Source organism: Babylonia areolata, chromosome 33 (genome assembly GCF_041734735.1).
Source record: "Babylonia areolata isolate BAREFJ2019XMU chromosome 33, ASM4173473v1, whole genome shotgun sequence".
Lineage (NCBI taxonomy): Eukaryota > Metazoa > Mollusca > Gastropoda > Neogastropoda > Buccinidae > Babylonia > Babylonia areolata.
This window is the reverse complement of record NC_134908.1, coordinates 8,428,621-8,436,306: the sequence shown is the minus strand read 5'-3', so window position 1 is coordinate 8,436,306 and position 7,686 is coordinate 8,428,621. Positions and strand designations below refer to the sequence as shown.

General features: G+C 43.2%; 1 protein-coding gene across 2 annotated transcripts in view; it reads left to right on the top strand.

The window, feature by feature from the left end:
- Nucleotides 1-3,735: 3,735 nt before the first annotated feature.
- The window catches only part of LOC143276918 (uncharacterized), a 33,244-nt gene continuing 29,293 nt past the window's right edge, over nucleotides 3,736-7,686 (top strand). For both annotated transcript variants that reach the window (XM_076581584.1, XM_076581585.1), the window contains exon 1: nucleotides 3,736-4,002. The gene's annotated coding sequence lies outside the window, so the exon portion shown is untranslated. The remainder of the gene's footprint in view (nucleotides 4,003-7,686) is intronic.

The window sequence follows — 7,686 nt, the reverse complement described above, 5'->3', positions numbered from 1 at the left end:
ACTTATATAGCGCCTTTCCTCGGTCGGAGACCAAGCTCTAAGCGCTTTACTGACAAACACAGTGTCATTTGATGATATGGATACTTATATAGCGCCTTTCCTCGGTCGGAGACCAAGCTCTAAGCGCTTTACTGACAAACACGGGGTCATTTGATGATATGGATACTTATATAGCGCCTTTCCTCGGTCGGAGACCAAGCTCTAAGCGCTTTACTGACAAACACGGGGTCATTTGATGATATGGATACTTATATAGCGCCTTTCCTCGGTCGGAAACCAAGCTCTAATCGCTTTACTGACAAACACAGGGTCATTTGATATTGATATGGTTACTTATATAGCGCCTTTCCTCGGTCGGAGACCAAGCTCTAAGCGCTTTGCTGACAAACATGGGGTCATTTGATGATATGGATACTTATATAGCGCCTTTCCTCGGTCGGAAACCAAGCTCTAAGCGCTTTACTGACAAACACAGTGTCATTTGATGATATGGATACTTATATAGCGCCTATCCTCGGTCGGAGACCAAGCTCTAAGCGCTTTACTGACAAACACAGGGTCATTTGATATTGATATGGATACTTATATAGCGCCTTTCCTCGGTCGGAGACCAAGCTCTAAGCGCTTTGCTGACAAACATGGGGTCATTTGATGATATGGATACTTATATAGCGCCTTTCCTCGGTCGGAAACCAAGCTCTAAGCGCTTTACTGACAAACACAGGGTCATTTGATATTGATATGGTTACTTATATAGCGCCTTTCCTCGGTCGGAGACCAAGCTCTAAGCGCTTTGCTGACAAACATGGGGTCATTTGATGATATGGATACTTATATAGCGCCTTTCCTCGGTCGGAGACCAAGCTCTAAGCGCTTTACTGACAAACACAGGGTCATTTGATATTGATATGGTTACTTATATAGCGCCTTCCCTCGGTCGGAGACCAAGCTCTAAGCGCTTTACTGACAAACACAGGGTCATTTGATATTGATATGGTTACTTATATAGCGCCTTTCCTCGGTCGGAGACCAAGCTCTAAGCGCTTTACTGACAAACATGGGGTCATTTGATGATATGGATACTTATATAGCGCCTTTCCTCGGTCGGAGACCAAGCTCTAAGCGCTTTACTGACAAACACAGGGTCATTTGATATTGATATGGTTACTTATATAGCGCCTTTCCTCGGTCGGAGACCAAGCTCTAAGCGCTTTGCTGACAAACATGGGGTCATTTGATGATATGGATACTTATATAGCGCCTTTCCTCGGTCGGAAACCAAGCTCTAAGCGCTTTACTGACAAACACAGTGTCATTTGATGATATGGATACTTATATAGCGCCTATCCTCGGTCGGAGACCAAGCTCTAAGCGCTTTACTGACAAACACAGGGTCATTTGATATTGATATGGATACTTATATAGCGCCTTTCCTCGGTCGGAGACCAAGCTCTAAGCGCTTTGCTGACAAACATGGGGTCATTTGATGATATGGATACTTATATAGCGCCTTTCCTCGGTCGGAAACCAAGCTCTAAGCGCTTTACTGACAAAGACAGGGTCATTTGATATTGATATGGTTACTTATATAGCGCCTTTCCTCGGTCGAAGACCAAGCTCTAAGCGCTTTGCTGACAAACATGGGGTCATTTGATGATATGGATACTTATATAGCGCCTTTCCTCGGTCGGAGACCAAGCTCTAAGCGCTTTACTGACAAACACAGGGTCATTTGATATTGATATGGTTACTTATATAGCGCCTTCCCTCGGTCGGAGACCAAGCTCTAAGCGCTTTACTGACAAACACAGGGTCATTTGATGATATGGATACTTATATAGCGCCTTTCCTCGGTCGGAGACCAAGCTCTAAGCGCTTTGCTGACAAACATGGGGTCATTTGATGATATGGATACTTATATAGCGCCTTTCCTCGGTCGGAGACCAAGCTCTAAGCGCTTTGCTGACAAACACAGGGTCATTTGATATTGATATGGTTACTTATATAGCGCCTTTCCTCGGTCGGAGACCAAGCTCTAAGCGCTTTACTGACAAACACAGGGTCATTTGATGATATGGATACTTATATAGCGCCTTTCCTCGGTCGGAGACCAAGCTCTAAGCGCTTTGCTGACAAACATGGGGTCATTTGATGATATGGATACTTATATAGCGCCTTTCCTCGGTCGGAGACCAAGCTCTAAGCGCTTTGCTGACAAACACAGGGTCATTTGATATTGATATGGTTACTTATATAGCGCCTTTCCTCGGTCGGAGACCAAGCTCTAAGCGCTTTGCTGACAAACACGGGGTCATTTGATGATATGGATACTTATATAGCGCCTTTCCTCGGTCGGAGACCAAGCTCTAAGCGCTTTACTGACAAACACAGTGTCATTTGATGATATGGATACTTATATAGCGCCTTTCCTCGGTCGGAGACCAAGCTCTAAGCGCTTTACTGACAAACACAGGGTCATTTGATATTGATATGGTTACTTATATAGCGCCTTTCCTCGGTCGGAAACCAAGCTCTAAGCGCTTTACTGACAAACACAGGGTCATTTGATATTGATATGGTTACTTATATAGCGCCTTTCCTCGGTCGGAAACCAAGCTCTAAGCGCTTTGCTGACAAACACGGGGTCATTTGATGATATGGATACTTATATAGCGCCTTTCCTCGGTCGGAAACCAAGCTCTAAGCGCTTTACTGACAAACACGGCGTTATTTGCACAACTGACAGGCTACCTACATGGGTAGAGCCGACTTACGGCTGCCAATGGGCGCTCATGATTCGTTTGATAACGGTGATGACTCATAATGATAATGATAACAATAACAACAACAGCGGCAACAATACTACTACTAATGATAATGATGACGATCATGACGACGACGAAGATGATGATGATGACGACTACGATAACGACGACGACGACGACGACGATGATGATGATGGCGACGACGACTGACGATGGCGACGACGACGATGATGATGATGATGATGATGATGTGTTATTATAATGCACTTTCCCTCAGTCTTTAACTCACTCAGTACGACCAGTCCTCTCTTCTCCTCTACACAGACCCCTCGGATGTCCAGTGGGTGTCTGAATGACCCAACCTTTAGCTTCCGTCGTCAGAATTGTGGTATTCTTTGTCAACATTCACCTCTTCAGTGTAAGAGCCTTCCGCTTGCAATATTTTGATGGTGGTAATTGGGGAGAAACGCTGTTAACGTCGTGTCTTTCGCCCGGTTCGTATGGAGAGAGTTAACGCAGGAGCACGGAGCACTGACAAATAAGATCATAAAGTGATGAGGGGGAGGGGGTGGAGGGTAAAAAAAATGGTTTCAAACAACTAACCACAGGGCGCTAGCCTATAATCAAGACTTTACAAGCAAGACAAATAGAACGCGTCAGTGACAAAGCGCAAGCAAGCGCAAGCGCACACACACACACACACACACACACACACAGGAAGCAGGTAGGATAATAAAAAAAATATGCTCTCTTTTTTTCCTTCTTCCCGTTTAATCAACATACCCTTTTCCATACTCTCCTCTCCATACCCCTTTCCTTTTAACTCCCCTTCCCCCCCCCCCCCACCCTCCTGTCTTCACGCCCCCTCCACCCCACCCCCCACACCCCCTTTCCCTCTTCCTCACACAACCACCACCCTTTTCCTTCTTGTCATATGAGTGCGAGTAGGGGACACAACTATTCCGTTAAACTTCTCAAACAAAATCTCAGCAGACGATCTCACTCCTGCTATTGCAAAACAGGATGTGAGCCATATCCCGAGTTGTGTGAGGGTGTTCGCGGTTTTCCCCTCAGTCTTCTCCACTCCGGCGATTCTGAAGATCCTTTTTATTTTCGAGGACGGAACTTTGGGGAGACCTTGTGTTTCAGTTAGAGACGGGCGTGGGTGTGTGTAACTGATTTTCACCTGAGCGTCCGTCTTCAGTTTGGCCCACTTCCAGTTTTGTGGATTATTCAGGTAGGTTAGATAGCAATATAATTATATATTAAGACGAAATTAAGACCCATAGATATGGCTGAATTTTGAATTGTACGATGTTTGAGGCCCCTCCAAAACGTACTTCTGTGGAGTAAAACCACATATTTCGCAACAGGTGTGGCAGGCATAGGAAGCTAAATATCTATGTAGTGTATTCGTTAATAGGTCATGTGTATTGTTTTGCTTATTCTTTGCATGCTGTGCCGGGGAAGTCAGTGGGCAGATTTCTGCAGTCATATTCGAACCGGATCATAAAAGCATTGACGGAGCGCCCAAAGGACTTGGGAGAGCGCTTGCAACTCAGTGGTTAAAAAAAAAAAAAATTAAAAACATTTTCTTTGTGATGAAAAGCAGCGCGTGCATGCGTATGGTCAGTAGGCTTGACCAATCAAGTCACCCTTTGCCGAATTGCTTTTAGATTGTAAGCAAAATAAAATCGCCACAGACTTGAAGTATAACTTGAATGTGTGTGTGTGTGTTAGAGAGAGAGAGAGAGAGAGAGACAAGCAGTCAAATAGAACATGCAAGGCAAGTCATGGTTGTTGAGGATTCTGTGTGGTTTGACTTTCTTTGGAACTTTGCACCCCCTGAACCCGCATGTACGTTGTGTATCTGTGTGTGTGTGTGTGTGTCTGTGTTTGTGTGTATCTGTGTGTGTGTGTGTGTCTGTGTATCTGTGTGTGTATGTGTGTGTCTGTGTGTATGTGTATCTGTGTGTGTGTATGTGTGTCTGTGTGCATTCAGTTGCACGCTTGTGCATGTATGTGCGCGCCGGCGGCACATGTGGGTGCGCGTGGGTTCGCTGATTGTGGCCCATTTTTTGTTTTCGTTTTTATTTCAATCATTTGACTTCTACGCAACTGTCACTTATCACTGGTTACTGATTTGCATATTTGTTTGATCATTGTATTTCATATACGTGTGTGTGTGTATGTCGTCACCGTCACCGATCCCTCAGATTCCGAATCCTTTGGGGCGCCTTTGAAGCTTTGTCAACCACCTTTCTCCAGTCCTCGCGTCTCTCGGCCGCTCTCAGGGTGTCTCTCAGCTCCATGCCTGTCCACTCTCGGATGTTGTCCTCCCATCTCTTCCTTTGTCTGCCTCTTCTTCTTCCTCCCCTCACTGTGCCTTGTAAGATTGTTTTAGCAAGACCAGAGGAGCGTGTGACATGACCAAACCACTTCAGTTTTCGTTGTCTGGCGAGTGTTTGAAGGTCAGTATAGGGCCCGATTTCATTGCGGATGCGTCTCTTGACTTCTTCGTTCGTGATGTGGTCTTTGTATGAGATGCCTAAGAGTCTTCGGAAGCACCTCATTTCTACAGCTCTTATTCTTCTCTCTAAGTCCGCTGTGAGGGTCCATGATTCACATGCATATAAAAAGATTGACATGACCAGAGAACGCATCAGTCTGATTTTGGAACTGATGGCGACTTTTCTGTTTCTCTACATGGGTTTGAGCTTGGTCATTGCGGCTGTGGTCTGGGCAATTCTTGACAGTGTTTCTGGTTTTGATCCCTCGTCTGTCACGATAGATCCCAAATATTTGAATATGTGAACACTTTCAAGTTTCTGGTCTTTGATTTTGATTTCTGATGTGAAGTTGCTGTTTGTCATCACTTTTGTTTTTTCCCCGCTGATTTCCATACCAAATTTTGTTGATTTTTCTTCTAAGCGGTTCACTAAGTCTGTTAGCTCTTGCTCGTGACCAGCTAATCCGTCAATATCATCAGCGAAGCGCAAGTTTGTGATTGTTCGCCCTCCAATGCTCACTGTTCCTTCATGTTCTTCTAGTGCTTCTTCCATGATTCTCTCAAGAAATAGATTAAAGAGAGTAGGGGAGAGCAGGCAGCCCTGGCGCACACCGACCGTCGTCCGAAACCAATCACCTATGTTGTTGTTGTATGTATGTGTGTGTATATATATATATATATATGATAGTCTTGTCCGACTATGACCATCAGAACAGCAGAGGAGGCACACGTACATATATATCCGCTCTGGCGGGTACACAAACACACAAATGCATGTATTCCAGGCCTGATTGGCGCGTTGGGTTATGCTGCTGTCGGGAATCTGCCTAGCAGATGTGGTGTAGCGAATATGGATTTGTCCGAACGCCAAGACGCCTCTTTGAGAAACTGAAACTGAAAAAAAAAAGATACATGGAGCAATTTCAGTTTCACGAACAGTTCACTGATAGGGAAATGGAGCAACACGTCCAGCAAGATGGACGAACGCCTGCCTGAAGTTACGTTACACTCAGATTTAGTGATGAAACATACAATGAATTAGTTGGTGTTTGTATCTTTATGTTTTTGTATAGATGTTAAGAGGGAAGTCGTAAATAAATCAGTTGGCAGTGTACTTGTAATTAAAGAAGAACAGAGTTTTTTTGACTCACTTGTATAAACAAAGCGAGTCTATGTTTTAACCCGGTGTTCGGTTGTCTGTGTGTGTGTGTGTGTGTGTGTGTGTGTGTCCGTGGTAAACTTTAACATTGACATTTTCTCTGCAAATACTTTGTCAGTTGACACCAAATTAGGCATAAAAATAGGAAAAATTCAGTTCTTTCCAGTCATCTTGTTTCAAACAATATTGCACCTCTGGGATGGGCACAAAAAAATAAAAAATGAAGCCTAATTATATGCAAACTGCATTTACTGTTATATTTATATTTTTTGTATTCTCTAAACTTGGCACTTTGATCTGATGTTCTGACCCAACAACAAGAGCAGTCATTATTATCTCTTTTTTTTGGGTTCAAACAGGAACTTCTTTTGCTAAGCATGGAAGTTTTATTTATTTTGCAAACGTTTTGGTGCAGATAGTAAAAAAGGGAAATTACTCTGCAATTAATGCTAGGGGACTTAATTTGCTTTAAACTGATCTTTCTCATCTTAAACATTACATTTTGAAATTATACTCAATACATAAAAAGCTTGGATTTTTTTAAGTGTATCACAAGTGAGTCTTGAAGGCCTTGCCTCTCTTGTTTTTCTTTTTGCAAGTGTAGAAACATACATTGGGTCTACTGGTCAAGTGTAATTCTAATGTTCCTTGTAATCTATGAAACTTGACTGTCGTTGTGGATAGCGAATTAAATACTGAGGTGCCGTGTTTTATATATTATTATACGTTTATGTTTGTGTTGTTAGTTTGGGTTTTTTTTTCGTTGTTGTTGTTGTATGTTTGTTTGAAATACATCCTTGTTTGTCAGAAATACCCTTGCAGAGTGTTATCGTATTGTACGGTTCGTTTATTCGTTCGTTTATTTATTTATAGTCTGTTCATCTAAGATGATGATATTAGACTGAAAATAAATGATATTATTATTTTATTATTATTTGGATTATTATCATTTCTATCATAATGATGATGATTATTATTAATTAGAAATCGACATTTCTGTATATTCGAATGGAAAGGGGGGGGGGGCGGTTGAGGTGGAGGGGTGGGGGTGGGGGGTGCAAGGCTGAGGGGACTGAGAAAGGAAGGGTGTGTGTGAGAGGCGGGACGGGAGAAGCGGGATTAGGACCCCCCACCCCCACCCCCACCCCCACCCCAAAAAAAAAAAAAAAAATCAAATATTGTATGCACTACTCCTGTAGATTATTATTTGCAATGCAACTGCCAGATATGTCATAACTTAATATCATGTTATT